The sequence below is a fragment of the Heloderma suspectum genome, chromosome 4 (genome assembly GCF_057233095.1).
Source record: "Heloderma suspectum isolate Gila_16-S chromosome 4, 16-S_ref, whole genome shotgun sequence".
NCBI classification, from domain to species: Eukaryota; Metazoa; Chordata; class Lepidosauria; order Squamata; family Helodermatidae; genus Heloderma; species Heloderma suspectum.
The window spans coordinates 287571644-287585320 of record NC_139461.1 but is presented as its reverse complement, the minus strand read 5'-3'; positions in this window follow the sequence as shown (position 1 = coordinate 287585320).

Below are 13677 nucleotides of genomic sequence, written 5' to 3'. Positions count from 1 at the left end.
CCACACGTCCTCCCTTGAAAGGTGTTTTGCTGGTTTCATAATTCTGGTGAAATGAGTTGGGGAGAGAGTTCCACAGAAAGGAGAAACAAATAAACAAATCTCTGTTCCTGGTATATGCTTATGATGGTGGGGACACCCAGATGGTTCTCATTTGTTGAATTTAAGTCATGGCATTGGAGTGTGTAGTACATACAGAAGAAGGTACTTTCTAAGGTCTCCTGGACCCAGGCAATTTGATGCTTTAAGGGCTGAATATTTTTTGTGCTTCTGCAAAGCCTGGAATTCCTCCAGGCATGCTAATACCACCCTCTTGTTTCTCAATCCCCCTATTTTGGCTGTCTTTCTCTTGGCACTCATTACCTGTGTTTGCTATTAGAGGGAGCACTGATTTCAGCTCTGGGAACATATAGGGCAGTATCTAAAAGTACTCCTACACAGAGTAGACCCACTGAAATGAATGGACCTAGTTTACATAGGACTACCATTGGTTACTGCCCAGAGATTCTAGATCCCCTCAGATCTTAGCAAAGGCAGGAATGGAAGGAAAGCTAAACTCTCCCCCTCTGAACTGATAGATAAGTTCTGAAAAGGAAATCCATCACATCTTCCTACTAAACTCTACAACAGACAGAAGGAACCTAGAAATTACCTGTATTATATGACTCTAGGGCACGGATGGTCCACTTGTGGCCCTCCAGACATTTTGGCCTACAAATCCCATCAAGTCTAGTCAGCTCAGCCAATGGTGAGGGGAGTCAGAAGTCAAAATACCTGGAGATCCATAAGTTGCCCACACCCAGGGAATTTACTGGTATCTCTTCATAATAAAGATAATCATAACCATGCAAATTTATGTAGTTATGCCACCTGGGCTGGCCTGAAAAATATATTCAAAACACATTCTAATCAGGGAACCATCTAAATTGTTTTCCCCCTATTTCCAGGAACTGCTGTTTACAACATGGCTAAGAGGGTTTTATATTACAAGTGATAGCAAGTGAGGATAATGGTGTAACCTAAATTTAGGCCTAGGAAAAACTGTTGAAGAGTAGGAGTATAAAAGTTCATCGAAATGGACATGAAAAATATTTTCAGGGGTGTTCCTAAAATTTACGGTATGATACTACTGAATCCTGCATGTGCTGTTCTGGATGTTATTTCTTAGTTCTTTCTCCGAAAGTATTTAGTATATCCTGAAGCCGATTTAGGATTGCACTTGGTTGAGCACTGCAGGAGGTTCAAAAGGCCCATAAGAAACTACATAAAGGAGCCATTTATAGGCAGCAGCCACTGGCATAGACTGAGGAGAGTGGTGTCACATTCCAGTCCATGTGTAGTGCTCCAAGGTTTGACTGTCAGGATCTGAGGACCTCAAGGTAATAAAGGAGTAGGGGTAGGAAACTTGTGGCCCTCCAGATTTTTGGCCTAAAACTCCCATCAGCCCTAGCTATCATAGCCAATGGTGAGGGCTGATGGGAGTTGTAGGTCAGCACATTTATTTATTTATTTATTATTAAATTTATTAATCGCCCATCTGGCTGGTCACCCAGCCACTCTGGGCGATGTACAACATACAATAAAAACAGTTTAAAGCAATAAAATTCTATAATAAAAACATTTTCTAAAATACCCTAACCCACCCCAAATGCCTGCCTGAACAACAACGTTTTTAATGCATGACGGAAGCTCATTAAAGAGGGGGCATGACGGAGTTCCCTAGGGAGGGAGTTCCACAGAGTGGGGGCCACCACAGAAAAGGCCCTCTCCCTCGTCCCCACCAGTCTAGCTGTCCTGGCTGATGGGACAGAGAGAAGGCCATCCGAGGCTGATCTTGTTAAGCGGCCTGTCTGGTGCTGCTGGAGGCGCTCCTTAAGATAGGCTGGGCCGGAACCATATAGGGTTTTAAAGGTCAAAACCAACACCTTGAATTTGGCCCGGAAAACAACTGGTAACCAGTGCAATTCCTTCAGCACTGGAGTGATGTGATCTCGCCGGCGGCTGCCTTTAATCAGGCGAGCCGCCGCATTCTGTACCAGCTGCAGTTTCCGAACCATCTTCAAGGGTAACCCCACGTAGAGCGCATTACAGTAGTCTAAACGAGAGGAGACCAGGGCATGTACTACCGATGGGAGCAGATGGTCGGGAAGGAAGGGGCGCAGCCGCCATATCAGATGGAGTTGATACAGCGCTGTCCGGCTCACAGCTGACACCTGAGCCTCCATGGACAGCTGGGAGTCCAAAATGACCCCCAGGCTGCAGACCTGGTCTTTCAAGGGTAGCCGTACCCCATTCAACACCAGGTCAACATCCCCCAGCCTCCTCTTTGTCTCCCACCAAAAGTACCTCGGTCTTGTCAGGGTTCAGCTTCAGCCTGTTCCTCCCCATCCAGCCACTCACCATCTCCAGTCATTTGGACAGGGATTCTACGGCCAACCTTGGTGAAGATTTAAACGAGAGGTAGAGCTGCGTGTCATCCGCATATTGATGACACTGCACCCCAAACCTCCTTATGATAGCCCCCAGCGGCTTCACATAGATGTTAAATAGCATCGGGGAGAGGATGGAACCCTGTGGTACCCCACAAGTAAGTGGCCACGGGTCCGAAACCTCCTCTCCCAGTGCTACCCTCTGGTACCTGCCAGAGAGGAAGGACCGGAACCACCGCAATACGGTGTCCCCAATGCCCAACCCCTCCAGGCGGTCCAGGAGGATACCGTGGTCAACGGTATCAAAAGCCGCTGAGAGGTCGAGGAGAACAAGGAAGGAGCATTCACCCCTATCCAGAGCCCTCCTCATATCTACCAAGGCGACCAAGGCCGTTTCTGTCCCATGGCCAGGCCTGAAGCCCGACTGAAATGGGTCTAGATAATCAGTTTCTTCCAAGTGTGCCTTCAACTGCACCGCCACCACCCGCTCAATCACCTTGCCCAAAAATGGCAGATTTGAGACTGGGCGAAAGTTGTTCAGAACTTGAGGATCCAAGGAGGGCTTCTTTAAGAGCGGTCTTATCACTGCCTCCTTGAGGGCTGATGGCATCACTCCCTCCTCAAGGGAGGCGTTCACCACTGCCTTGATCCCCTCACCCAGTCTCTCTCTGCAGCTCATAATGAGCCAAGATGGGCAAGGATCAAGTAAGCAGGTGGTCGGCCGTACAGATGAGAGCACCTTGTCCACTTCATCAGGAGGAAGAAGCTGGAACCGATCCCACAAAACCGGTTTGCCACAGCCTGCCTCTTGCTCACTAACTGTATCCACAGTGTGCAGAGTAACACACCTAATCTGATCAATTTTATCTGCAAAGTGCCTTGCCAAGGCCTCACAGGAGGGCTTAGAATGCTCCAGTGGTTCCGGAGCCACAGGACCGACCAGGCTTCGGACCACTTGGAACAGCCTCCTGGGACAGCACTCTGCAGACGCGATGGAGGCAGCATAATATTCCTTTTTTGCTGCCTTCACCACCACGTGATAGGCTGAAGATACAGCTCTAGCCCATGTCTGATCGTCTTTGGAGCGAGACGTCCGCCACCGGCTCTCTAGCCGTCTCACCTCCTGTTTCAGAGCTCGTAACCGCGGATTGAACCATGGTGCAGTCCGAGCCCTGTTCAGGGGGAGAGGGTGTTTCGGAGCCACCTGATCTAATGCCCCAGTGATTGCGGCATTCCAGCCACCCACCAGGGTCTCGACCGAGTGGCCGTTGGCATGCCCCAGAGAATCCCCAAACGCGTTCAGGAATTCATTTGGATCCATAAGACGCCTGGGGCGGACCATTTTAATGGGCCCTCCACCCCTGCGGAGGGGTTGTGGAACCGAGAAGTCCAACGTCACCAGATAGTGATCTGACCATGACAAGGGGGGGGGTGGATATACCCCCGACTTCCAGATCACTCCCCACTTCTCCAGAAACAAACACAAGGTCTAGTGTATGACCGGCTACATGGGTGGGCCCAGTTAGAATATGGTGCAGCTCCCAGGAGGCCATGGTCTCCATGAAGTCCCGAGGTGCTCCTGTGAGGATGGCCTCCGAATGTACGTTGAAGTCCCCCAACACCAGTAAGTTAGGGGACTGTACACGCACATCAGAGACCACCTCAAGCACCTCGGCCAGGGAGTCAGTCGTGCAGCGGGGTGGACGGTACACGAGCAGAATCCCCAGACTGCCCTTCAGGCCCAACCTCCAGTACATGCACTCAGCAACCTTGGTCTCCCGGAGAGGGGGTCTGGTGAAGACCAAGGACTCTTGGTAGATAACAGCCACTCCCCCTCCCCGATCCCCAGCCCTCGGCTGTTGTGCATACGAAAATCCAGCTGGACACATGGCTGCAAGGGTTGGAGCAGCAGCCTCGGCCAGCCAGGTCTCCGTAATACATGCCAGGTCTGTACCCTCATCCAGGATCATGTCATGGATGAGGGAGGTGTTCTGGGTAACAGACCTGGCATTGCAGAGCAGCAAACGAAGGCCAGAAGATGGGGTCACGCCTCCCCCAGCCATCCTTTGGCTCTGGACAGGCCCGGAGCAGGGGACAGATACTACACATCTCTCCCTTGTTCCCCTTACCTGGCATGGCCTGCCCCTAGCGCTCTGCCAGCACCTGCCGCCCAGCCTCGGTATCTTCTGGCCCCCAACACTCCCCCCACTGCCTCCATCAGGTGGACACATGCCCCCTCGCTCCCGCCTATCAGGCAGGCTACCCACCCCTAAAACCACAACAAAATCCCCCAGGAAAAAGAAAACACACACACACAAAACAATTAAAAATCCCCTTAAAAATAATGCCAGGCTGAAGTCCACAGGGAAGGCCAGGTGGTGGTGGCGGCGGCGGCGGCGGCGGCGGCGGCGGCAGCAGCAGCAGCAGCAGGCGCGCCTCTTCCCTGGTGATGGTGGTGGCCTCTCCTGCAGGCCCTGGCTCTCCCAGGCCACTTCAGCCAGCCAGCTTATGTAGCCCCTCTAGGGAGGGCAGGTGGAGCAGCACAGCTGGCTCGGTACCTGGGGGCCTGGTCCTGCAGGGACTGGCGGTCTGCCAGGCAGAAGTCTCCAGGGAAGGCCTGGTGGTGGTGGCAGCGGCGGCAGCAGCAGGCCCAGCAGCAGCAGGCCCGCCTCTTCCCCGGTGGTGGTGGTGGTGGCCTCTCCTGCAGGCCCTGGCTCTCCATCTGGAGAGCCACAAAGTGCCCACCCCTGTATTAAAGGAAACCTGCAGCAGACAAGCCCAGAATAAGTGCTGTTGGATATGCAATCAGGCCTTGCCTGAACAACAGAGCGGTTCCCCTGTCTGCTTTCTTCAGTGTTTTATGTTGCTGGCTCTATATTCCTTGTTCAGTTGCTGCCTACTTAGCATTGTCCCAAGCAGCTCTGGTTCCAGTCACCTTTCTTCTTCTTCCCCACAGTAATACACAGACTGAGATGAAGACCTACATATTATTTTCAGGTGCTGTTTCAATTGACCATCTTGCTCCAACCCACCCCTTGCTGAATCCATAGTTGCATTTAATCTGCTTCTGGCTCCCCAACAACCACCCTTCTGGGAAACCTACTATGACTCAACAACCCCTCCCTTCTGTGTGCTTGTGTCATAACAATGGCATTGTATCAAAACCCCAGCGCTTTAATCCCATGTGCTACTTGGCTGGTACAGCAGTGTATAGACGCCAGCTGATAGAACTCCGGAAATGGAAGGGAACCACATGGAACGAGGTCTTCAGCATGTGCATATTTCCTCTATGAGGTGTTACATTTGTCTTCACCCAAGTTGCTCAGAACAGTATTTTCGGGACCAATCCTATGCATGTTTAGACAGAAAAAAGTCCTACAACTCCCAGCATTCCCCATGCTAGCTGGGGAATGCTAGGAGTTGTAGGACTTTTTTCTGTCTAAACATGCATAGGATTGTACCCTTAGCCTCTTAACTCTGTGAGGTAGGTAAGAAACTGAGTGACAGTAACCTGCTCCCCTTAGGTCTCCTGGTGATGGTAAATCCATGTGTCACATTTCCAAGAACATACCTAAGTAGTTTTACGTTTAACCCGAACATGTGCCAAAAAGATGTTTGTAAACACATGTATCATACATGTACACTTGTCAGGAAGTGAAGCTATGGTTGGCAGCTGCTCTCTGTTGAGTGTAAATTTGATAGCAACCCTGGGTTTGCTTTTGTGTAAATGAGCCTGAGCATTGTTCCATTATGCCGCGGGTGGACAACAGGGCTGGTGTCAAGGGTAGGCATGGTTGAGAATAGGGATGTCAGAGAATTCCGCCACCGACTCCAGTGAGGCTGGATTCTTTAGAATCTGCCCTCCCCCGGAATCTGTGGCGGAATGGCCTCCCCACCGCCACCCCGCGGAATCCCCCCGGGATGGAGCTTACCTGGCGGCAGATGCGGCTCCGGTGACTCCGGCTCCTCCGGTTGGTCTCCCGGCCACTGCCAGGCTGCTGTGGCTGCAAATGGCGGCTGTCATAGCGGCCGCCACTTGCGTAGCTGCTTTAGCGTGATAGGCTACGTAAATACTTACATAACCTATCATGGCAAAGAGCAGGGGCGCAAATGGCGGCCTCTATGCCATTTGCACCCCTGCTCTTTGCCCTGATGGGCTACATAAGTATTTACGTAGCCAATCACAAAAAACGCAGCCACACAAATGGCTGCTGGCCTAGCAGCCGCCATCTGCGGCCGCAGCAGCCCGACAGTGGCCGGAATTCTGGCTGCAGCCAGCCCTGGCCAGCGGCTCCGTAGAGTTGCTGCGGAGCCGACTGGGGAGGATTCCGTGGGGGAATCCCCCGCCACCGCAGATGGCCCCAGCGGAACCAGTTAAGTGTTTCGTACATCCCTAGTTGAGAACCTACTGCTGAGGATCCACACCCCAGCAAGGGCCCGCTAACTAGAGCTGCTTCTCTTCACCATTGCAACCTGCCTCATGCTGCAGACCAGACAATAGTGATGGTGAGGAGGAGGAGGAGCAGTTGATGCCAGTGCTTACCTGTTCACTGGCTCTCTGCCTGGCAAGCAAGCGGTGGCAATGATGAGAAAGAGCATCAGGAGCAACAGGAGCCGGTGACAAAATAGACTCACTGAGGGAGGGGGCTCAAAAACCTGGAGCCGGCTCTGGTGGGCAACTTGTAGCCTACAACTTCCATCATCCCACACCTTTGGCTAGGGTGCTGGGGCTGATGGGAACTGTAGGCCAAAACATCTGGAGGGCGACAAGTTGCCCACCAGGTTTGCCACTGAGTATTCGTTCAACAGGGAACCACAGCTAATCACTGCTCCCCTGATGGGTGTTACTTGTGTGATACATCTATTTGCAGATGCTTATTTATCAATTTAAAAAACTTAATTTTTTAAAGTGTATATATTTAAAACATCTTACGGGTACACCTAAAAACATGTGAAGCAGTCCTGAGTTTCATAGGTGAATGGGAATTTGAATCCAAGATTTCAATATCTAAGTCAAACACTCTAGCCAGTGCACAACCTTCCAATAGCATGTGTATTAACTGTATCTAGAGTACTGATTTCCTGCAAAAAAAAAACACCCCGGTTTTGTTCTAGGTTTAGAAGTCAAAACCAAAACAGAACACATATGTGCAAATTGTAAAATACAATAACTATACAGATCTATTTTGTTGTAAACTGTCCAGACAGCTTCACCTATGGGGCGGTATAGAAATGAAAATAAAATAAAGTAATAAGAATAATAGTAATATTTTTTGTCATTTTGAAATCCACGTAATGAGGTTCTGCAGGGTTCTTACCAAGAGATTCATTTTCAACTAAACAGTATTTCACCTGTGGTTGGTGTATTCCAGGTTTGAAGATGCTGACCTAGTTATTAGCATGTTAAATGTGTGTAAATATGTCTGTAAATGGGATCCACAATGTTCCTGCTCTCTGATATTGTGAATGCAACACTATAATTACATTCGACTAACAAGCAACAGTTCCAGCAGCAGACCGGAGGGTCTCCATTTACAAATGGCAAGGTTGTCATTCCCATTCAGCATGCTTCTTGCTATCAGATTGTACATAATTGCTCCATTATTCCACATTAACATCTCTGTTTTATTTAACGGGAAGATAGTCTTCTATTAAACAAGGCTGATACTTGCTGGCAGCTCTTGGAATGTCCTTACAGTACTGAGAGCCGCAAGCATGTTCCTTATTTTCTGTCTTGCTGTTGATGGTAATTTAAGCTTTCAGAGCCAACATGATTCAGTCATTCATTCATCTACACTAGCATTTCCAAGAAAGCTTTTATGGCCAAAGTATTAAAATAAGGGCCAGCCAGGCCTGAATTTCCCAAATTTAAGGTACAATCTACAATTCAGCTTTCCCTAGCCTGGTGCCTTCCAGGGTTTTTGGACTACAACTCCTGTCACCCCCAGCAGTGGCCATGCTGGCTGGGGGTGATGGGAGTTGCAGCCCAAAATGTCTGTAGGACACCAGGTTGGGGAAGGATGCTGTAAATAAATTAAAGCTGAAAGTGTGTTCTACTCGTCCACACCAAAAGATTTAGGAGCCCCCCCCCCATTACGTTTCTGCAAGTAATTGTTCTCAATGTGTATGAGAGCAGGTAATTTTATTCTGTTTCCATACTAAAAGCCCTTGAACTATCCAATCATACCTGAAGCAAGATGTGCCAACATTACACTCCCTGGCAAAGGCCCAGAGAGCATGGATTAATGGAGACATACAGCAGGCACTGTGTACTCTGTTGTTGGCTATTTTAGGCTTGCAGGAACCTCTGATGATTTAATTAATATCTGCCTTGTCACATACTAGAATTCCAGCACCAGTTTGGAAATTACTAGGGTGGCTATGTACTCATTGTCAAAAAAGAGGACATGCATCACCCATCCCCAAAAGAGGACACAAATTTGCACAACATTTGCATATGCTAATTCATATGCCTAGATGAACATTTAGAAATCATTACTATAATAGAAATAGAATTCATCTCACCATAGGGAGGAAAGCTGTTGCCAGGTGACCTGTGTGCCTGCTCAGTCTGCTGCCCAGGTACTAACTGTTGATGGGTGCCTTCTAGGCCCCTGTTTTCTATTCTTGTCATTCCTTATCTTTAAATTTGACTTGGACCAGACAGCCCTTCAAATAGAAAGCACTTTCAAACAGAGGACGGGCTTCAGACAGCCCTTCAAACTGTCCTCTGTGAAGTGGGACACCTGGCCACTCTATGGCCAAGTTATAGCTTGCCAGAATTCTTCAGAACAGTGTGGTTCACTTTGGGTAGGGTGTGGGCAGAAATCAAAGGCAAAGTGGTGGCTCCATAATTTGGATTAATTCATGGAGAGATATGATCAAGGGTTATTAGCCATGATAGATAAATGTAAATGGTACCTCCATGTTCAGAGGCAGGGGGGTGTGTATGATAACTGAGGAGGGGCTATTTCCTTTATGACCTGCTTGTTGGCTTCCTAGATGCATCTAGATGGCCATTCTTGGGAACAGAATGCTGAAGTAGACGGATCTTTGGTCTGATCTGGCTGGGCTTCTCTTCCTATGTTCTTAACCTCAGCCAGATCTCCAAATCATTTGAATTCGTGTGTTCGTGTCAATGTACTGCCATTTTAAACTTCTGGTGATCCATACATGTAATTAATTAAATCCTTTGGACATTCCCCCGGTCATTAAAAGCAACATGGATATACTGTACTAGTGAGGATGTAGACCCTTGCCCCCCAGCTCTTGTTCCCTGGAGGACTGATCACATCATATCACTTGTTTAAAATGACTTAGAATTTTTTGTAAAGAAAACTTTAAATATACAAATACGATACTCTGGTATACTTTAATTCAGCCTTTCCCAACCCCGGTGCCCTCCAGATGTGTTGGACTACAACTCCTGTCAGCCCCAATCAGCATGGTCATTGGCTGAAGGCCATTGGAGGTTGGAGAAGGCTGCTTTAATTCATTTTTTTAAAGAATCCCTTCCAAACTAATCTGTTCCAAACTATTTATTATACACTTTTTGTTGTAGTAGAAACTTGTTCATCACGCATGTGCTGTAGAAAATCTATTTCCTTTTTCATCCAAGCTGTGTGCTGTCTTTGCTCTTCCTGAGGAAAAGAAAGATAAACAATCACATACCAGGAAGAGGACAGAACTCTAAAATAAACTGTTAACGCACACACGCAAGCACAAATCTTATTCAGAAAGCAAACAATGAATCAACAAAGATCGATCAGCAAAACTCAGAACTCGGCAAAAAAGCTGGTGTAGTGTAGTGGTTCGAGTGTTGGACTGGGAGCTGGGAGATCCAGGTTCTAGTCCCCACTCAGCCATAGAAGCTCGCTGGGTGACTTTGGGCCAGTCATAGACTCTCAGCCCAACTTACCTCACAGGTTTATTGTTGTGAGGATAAAATGGAGAGGAGGAGGATTATGTAAGCCGCCTTGAGTTCCTTGCAAGAGGAAAAAAGGCAGGATATAAATGCAATCATTCAATAAATATGCAGGTACACAACCTGACGAAAGAGGGATCATGTTGTTTCGCCTGATATGACCAAATTCTTGGAGACAAAGGTCAGGATGGCTGGCAAAATTGGAGGTGGGGGGATTTAACAAAGCATGTTGTTGAAAAGGCAGAAGGTAACCGTTTGTCCAGTCATCACCACTTAGTTCCTAATATAAATATCTATAACTGCTAAGCTAAATTTGGCCCCAGCCAAATGAGAGTTCTAATATAATCATCATCATATTTGTATGCCGCTTTCCTACAAAATGTGTCCAAAGCAGCTCACAACACAACAATACAAAAACAAGAATGCATACCCATACATCAACTGCAATAGTACACTATTAGAATAATAAGCAACCCAAACAGTTCATTTCACTAATACTAATATTATAATATTTCGAATTAATTTCAAAATAGGCAGTATCAACCATTACAACACAACATCAATTATTTATCAGTAGAATGTAAGCCACAGCCAAATAAGCCAAACCTTTCCAATGCACTGATGAATTAACAAACAATACAACCTGCAAACAGCTACCCCAGGAGTACTAAGTGCAGAAAATAGTAACCAGATTTCTTACAGCCTTCAACAGCTGATCTCTCCCATGCTCCATTCTCTCATTCTGGTGCAGTTCTTAAAGCTCCAACAGAGAGAAGGGTAGTAGTGGTGGTATTTGACTCTGCTACTTCTGGAGGACTCGTGGTGCCTGCTATTATTATTATTATATTATTATTATTATTATTATTATTATTATTATTATTATTATTATTTTCATTTCTATACTGCCCAATAGCCAAAGCTCTCTGGGTGGTTCACAAAAAATACACATCACAGTTAAAAACATAATATAAAATCTCTAACATACAATCTTTAAAACAATTTCAACAGCTACAACATTTACAATTAGGAAACAGCTGACATAAATGCCCCATCATATGCTATCAAATGCCTGGGAATAGAGGACAGTTTTAACCTGGCACCAAAAAGATGTCAGTGTTGTCACCAGGCAGACCTCAGCCACTCTGGAAACCAGGTGTTTTCAATTTCCCCAAGGCAGAACTCACCATGCTCCTGTCTCTCATTCTGGAGGCTCCAACAGAGACAAGGCTGGTGGTGTTTATACACAGAGTATACTGTTAGGCCTGGAGCCTAGCTTTGTGGAAGACAGGCAATGGTCATATGGGCCAATAGCAGGAGCTATGGTCACAGATGGCCTGTGGGTCAGGCAAAGAAAGGCCTAGGGTCAGAGGCAGGACAAATAGTCATGGAGGACCTGGAGGTTAAGTCTGGCATGTCTCCATCAGTTTGTGACTTGTCTTCAGGTGATGACACTCAGATCAGTACTGAAGCTTAGAGGGCACCCTTGATCGACCACGCCTAGTCTGGACAGATGGCTGAGGGACCAGCACACTGGTGGCACAGGAGTTAAGGATCTGGGGGCCCTGGTTCAAGATCTGTCCCCCCGCACCTTATACTCAGTAACAGCAAAAGTTCAGCTTTTTGTCTCCAAACTATATTATTTAAATCTGCAAGATTTACATTGTGGTCTCCTGTGTCCAGTTCCCATTCTACAGGGATACACACAACCAGTGGCACAGAGAACCCATGTTATATGAGACGTTCTCCTGAAACAAGGCATACTTGGTGACGACTGCATGGACATAATTGAGGGCCTGCACCTCAGTGGTAGAGCACCTGCTTTGCATTCAGAAAGTCAATTCTTGGCTTCTCCAGGTAGGACTAGGAAAAAATCCTACCTGAAACCCTGCAGAGCTGCTTCCAGTCAGTCTTGACAATACTGGGCTAGAAGGACCTATGGTCTTGATGAAGTATAAGGTTCCTTCCTATGCTTCTGTGTAACATTGACATATGGACTCCTGCATTGTTTGGTCATATAAACATTACAGGAACAAGGCCCAATTCCTCCCTTGCCAGAATGTTTTGCAGGGCAAGAAATGAGAGGAATTGCTGGGATAGTTTCATATGACTTCATTGACAATGATCATCCGTGGTTGGTGAAATCATATGGAACTTTCCCAGCAATTCTCCTGCAGGAAACAATGTTATATATCCCTTTCTTAAGGATTGTATGAACCTTAAAGAAGTAAGGCACACTCTTCTGGATAACCCAGTACAGAAATGCCTATTGCAGCTTAAACAATAAAGAGTTTTGAGGCAACTTAAAGAATAACAAATTGATTATGGCATAAACTTTCATGGATTTATAATCTATGAGCTTTTCTGCATGAGACTGTTAATTGGCTGTTAATCCACTGTATCTCCTTTAGATTTTGTCATAGAATTCAGACCCAAGCACTACATGAGGAGCATTTCCTTTCCTGCTTTTCCACTACATAACCTCTAGGTGGCATTGTGGTATAAGGGAATAGTGCAAATACCAAGAAAAAAACCTGCTTTCTTTCTCTTTCACTATGCCGCACTTTCCCTGCTTTAGAAAAAAACCCAGAAAACCTTGCTGAAAGTGCTAGTTAGACACAGAAGTGCAACTGGAGGGTCATGTTGTCTAAAGAACCCGTAAACAAGGAATGTTAACAAAACAAGGAATAGGGAATGATGAGAGCACAATAAATGCCTTGTGTAGAAAACGCCCTATGGCACGGGTGGGCAGAAGGTTAATCTGGGTCTACTGATAGATTTCTGAGTGATTTGTGGTAGATTGGCAAGCATTTCTGATTTTCAGTTATTTTACAATAGCAGCAACAAAATGCACCCCCCCCCCCACATACACACATTCTAAATTATACTGCTGAAATGAAGAAAGGGTAATCAAACATGGATTTTTGTGTGGGATGCTCCTGCAGGAAAGTTTGTTACCTAGAGATAACCAAGCAAGTTGGGCCTCTAGTCCTGTGGTGCTCATTCATTTCTCTCATCAGTAAAGCTGCTTGAATCCTAGACAACCCATAACTCAAGTGTTGCTCTGGAAAGACACATTAACATTTCATGCCACATCTCCAAGTGCATAATCCTTTTGGCATAGCAATAGTATAACAGCTTATCTTTGACTTTTCTAGGATGCACATCCAATAGGCAGTGAATTTTTTTTGTTATATGTTACAAGTTTTCTGTTCTTGCTGTATGTATATATTTTGAAAATTAAATGAAAATATATGTAGAAAAAAACAAGTTCCTGGTCTTTAATTCTAAACATACAGTATGTATTTTGCACCAGACTCCAGTTGATAG